We start from the raw sequence: 4,526 nt of genomic DNA, 5'->3' as shown, positions 1-4,526 counted from the left end.
GTAAACATCCTTTTATTGCAGTCACACTTACACAAACAAACAAACATCATGTAAATTGTTTTAAATGTATTATATTTCAAACAACTATTGTTTTAAAATGTCAAATAGTTTAAAATCAGTAACTAAACTGATTACAGAAATGTAATCTTTGTTACAGTCTACTTTGTACTCAAAGTAAATGAAATATAGTAACTATTTCAAACTTGTTCTCAACACCTTTGTTCTCTTCTGGTTCCTCTTCACAGCCTGGAGAAAGAGCATTTGCTCAGCTGGATAGCTGGTGTGAACTACATTGGTAGCTTTGGTGGGTGGTTAACATCCTGGTCTAAAGCTCAGGAGGATCCTGTGGAATAAACAGAACAAGAAAAGGTCCTCGTTAGATGAGGAATTCTCAGTAGGTTCTCCATTTTGTACTGTAACAAATCAACATGTGTGGTGGTAATTTTGCCGAGATATTGCTAGACCGCAATTAAGAAATACAGAAATGCCAAATTTACAGCTACTACAACTTCAAATAGCTGCTTAACAAATCGAAAGTTTACAGGTGGAAAAGGCTCAGACCTTAAAATTTAATTATGCAGTATTAATAGAAGCACGTGAGTACTGTTAAATGCTTATTGTTAGTGTAGTATTCAGTTTAAGGTCTACATCATGATGTTTGGATTAAACTCTTCCATAATGAATCACTGTGATATCAAATGATACAAACTGAAAGTCTAAGATTAAATTTAATTATTGTGGGCTACATATACATAGATTCAAATAAGTCCTATCAATATGTTATTTTTTATCTCTTATCTTTACATTTGTTTTGCATATATTTTATTTTTTTCTTATATTTTATATACAAAATATATTTATTTAAATTTGTATTGTTATGTATTCTTCTGTCTCATCATGAGCAAATAGCCTGTGTCTGTAGATAAGACACATAAGTGCTTTGATTGACATTAGATGGAGTCTGTTCTCTACATCAACCCAGACTAAGCAATCTTTAGTATTGCCAGTTGACTACTTATGTACCCAAAATCCCCATATTTGAAGTTGTTGCTTTCAAAGTCAGCAGTCTAGATAATATAATTATTTTTGTTTAACAGTTACCATCTTCCTTTTTGCCATTGTTTTGTATTGTACTGTATTATGTATTGGCATATTGTAAATGTAGGGTCATATATACTTTTATTTTCAGTCTTTATTCTTCTCATACTGTGTAATATTTTTGCTTATGTAATATTATGTAATATTATATATTACACAGTAATATATTAGTAATATTTTTATATGCAAGGCTGAACTACCTCCTATGTTTCCGTTAAGAACTGATCAACAAGTACATGTTGCAACCAGGAACTGGGAAGTATGCTAATGCTTGAGCAAACAGAGAGGGAGATATATGTAGTAGTGATTTCTGTGTTCTGGGCCACTTCTCATCTGTCATCTGACACTTGACTAGTAAGTGACATTAATAAAAGACTATTTATCTCCACCCCAGACTCGTTGTCTCTTCTTTCCTGATCCAACAAACTGCATGTTATGCCTGGGGGAATGCCCTATATTTAATTGTGGTGTTTGGCCAAACCATAGAAAATTAGGAGGATGTGTTAAGGTAGTGCATTAAGGTGTTTTTTTTTTTTTTTTTGGTGCATGTTTATAGTGCTATAGTATAATCTCTCTATTTTCATTAAACAGAAATGAATTTTACAAGAGGAAATATTCTGCATCAAATGTTCCTCCTCAGGACTGAGTGTCTTCACAAGAATACAATTATTTATTTTGTTCATTTACATTTCACACCTGTTATTTGTTATTTAAAATGAAAGTATTAAAACAGTAAAATGTTATAAAATGTTGATTAATAAAAAAATATTTTAGAATATAATTGAATAAACAAATGTGCACAGAATATGTATCATGTAAATAGTCTTAAATCACATCTGCATTCACATTCTGGAGAAAGACAATGCTAGGTGAAAGAAAAAGTGCAAGTTGACCAGCATATGAACAGAGCTTAACACACAAATTCTAATCTTCAGCCATAAAAGCCAGAGATGCTGTCAATGTGGCACCATGCCTAGTTTCAAATAAAGGCACAGTTGTGGAGACAGCACAAACTAGAGATTTTCAACATAAGGAACCCCTCCAGCATTGTCAGTTTAGGCAGTTAACTCAAATAAATGGGTCCAAAAAAAAAGGAACCCCTCCAGCATTGTCAGTTTAGGTAGTTGGGTCAAATAAAAAAACTTGTGATTACATCACAGACTAAAATAAATTATTTCAAAACAGTTAAGTGAAGAGCTACAGCAGGTAAAATAAGTATTTAACACGTCAACATTTTTCTCAGTAAATATATTTCTAAAGGTGCTGTTGACATGAAATTTTCAAAATAAGTATTTAACACGTCAACATTTTTCTCAGTAAATATATTTCTAAAGGTGCTGTTGACATGAAATTTTCACCATGTAATAAAGTGGAATGACACAGGGAAAAGCATTGAACACATGAAGAAAGGGAGTTGCAAAAAGGTATGGAAAGCCAAGACACCAGCTGAAATCTATCAGTAATCAGAAAGCAATCTGCCCCTTGTCAGTGGAAATTAATATTAGCTGCTTCAGTCCCAAATGATGGCCTATAAAAAGGTGTCTCATGATCAACGTGTCACATAAAGTAAGAAACATTTCATGATGGGTAAAAGCAAAGAGCTTTCTCAAGACCTCTGCAACCTTATTGTTGCAAAACATACCAATAACATTGGTTGGGGGATATGAAAACTGCAAGCACACTGAAAATACAGTTTTCTACCAGTCTCATATTTTTTCCTTGTCCTATAATAAAAATTGCTGATAAAATTTGTTAATTGTTTAGGAGTTGATTCAGTTTGTATTTCTCTCTTTATTTACTTGCAAGAGCAACACAAGGAGAAGAGAATCAAAGCAGAAGCTAATTACAAAGCTACATGACAGTTTATCTTTCATCTGCACTTGTAAGTCAAAGTGGTAGAGCTGAGATTTTGTTCACTTATTTTTAGATTTAGGTTGTTTTTACAGTAACCATGGTCAGAATATAATGAAGATTTATGGTGAAATTGTGGTTTGCTTCAGCTATTCACACCAATGAAATTAGCTTTAACATCCAGTATGGAAAGTAGCTTATAAAAAAATGCAACATTGTAAGTTTAACATCCACATTTATGATGCCAACCAATGTGCATGCCTATATTAATACAATTCATTTTAACAGTTAACAGTGTTATAAATTAGCCTCATCATATATCGTAGTGTCTTTATTCAGTAATTGATTTGTATTTACTTAAATTACTTTGAGTGGGTAAAATAAGCATTGAACACGTCACCATTTTTCTAAAGGTGCTGTTGACATGAAAATTTCACCAGATGTCGGTAACATCCCAACTAATCCATACATACAAAGAAAACAAAACAAATAAGTTCAGAAATTAAGTTCTGTGTAATAAAATGGAATGACTCAGGGAAAAAGTATTGAACACGCTTACTGAAATGTGTTTAACACTTTGTCTAAAAGCCTTTGTTGGTAATGACAGCTTCAAGACACCTCCTGTATGGAGAAACTAGTCGTATTCATTGCTCAGGTGTGATTTTGGCCCATTCTTCCACACAAACAGTCTTCAAATCTTGAAGGTTCTGTGGGCCTCTTCTATGAACTCTGATCTTTAGTTCTTTCCATAGATTTTCTATTAGATTCAAGTCAGGTGATTGGCTGGGACATTCTAGCAGCTTTATTTTTCTTTCTTTGAAAGTGATCAAGGGTTTCCTTGGCTGTGTGTTTGGAATCATTGTGTTGCTGGAATGTCCACATTTGTTTCATCTTCATCATCCTGGTCAATTTTTATCAAGAATATCTCTGTACATTTTTCCATTCATCATTCCTTCAATTATATGAATTTTGCCAGTGCCACACCATGATGTTTTTGGGGTGATGTATTTGACCTCCAAACATGGTGTGTATTATGGCATCCCAAGAGTAAAATTTTTGACTCATCTGATCAGACTATATTCTCCCAGTATTTCACAGGCTTGTCTAAATGTTGTGCAGCAAACTTTAAACAAGCTTCAACAAGCTTCATGCTTTTTCTTCAGGGCCTTGTGTGGTGAGCATGCACACAGGCCATGGCGAAGTGCAATACTTAATGTTTTCTTTGGAACAATTGTACCTCCTTATTCCAGATCTTTCTGAAGCTCTCCACAAGTGGTCCTTGGCTCTTGTTACACTCAAATCTCAACTCTGATAATTATTTTCACTCCTCTGATTTTTACATATTTTTTTGAGGTTTTTCTGAAGTTCTCCATATGGCTCTAACAGTGCTCACTGGAACATTTAGAAGTATAAAAAAAAACTGTAAGACTGGTAGAAAACTGCAGTTTTGATTTCCCCCAAGAAACTTTTATTTATGTACTCCCTATACATCCATTAGCCACCAATTTCAAACTCAGTGCTTTTCATTAACAAACCCAAGTTGTGAAGTATTTTAAAAATGGCACTAACATAATAAT

The sequence above is a fragment of the Cyprinus carpio genome, chromosome B21 (assembly GCF_018340385.1).
Source record: "Cyprinus carpio isolate SPL01 chromosome B21, ASM1834038v1, whole genome shotgun sequence".
NCBI lineage: Eukaryota > Metazoa > Chordata > Actinopteri > Cypriniformes > Cyprinidae > Cyprinus > Cyprinus carpio.
Note: the sequence above shows the minus strand (reverse complement) of the source record.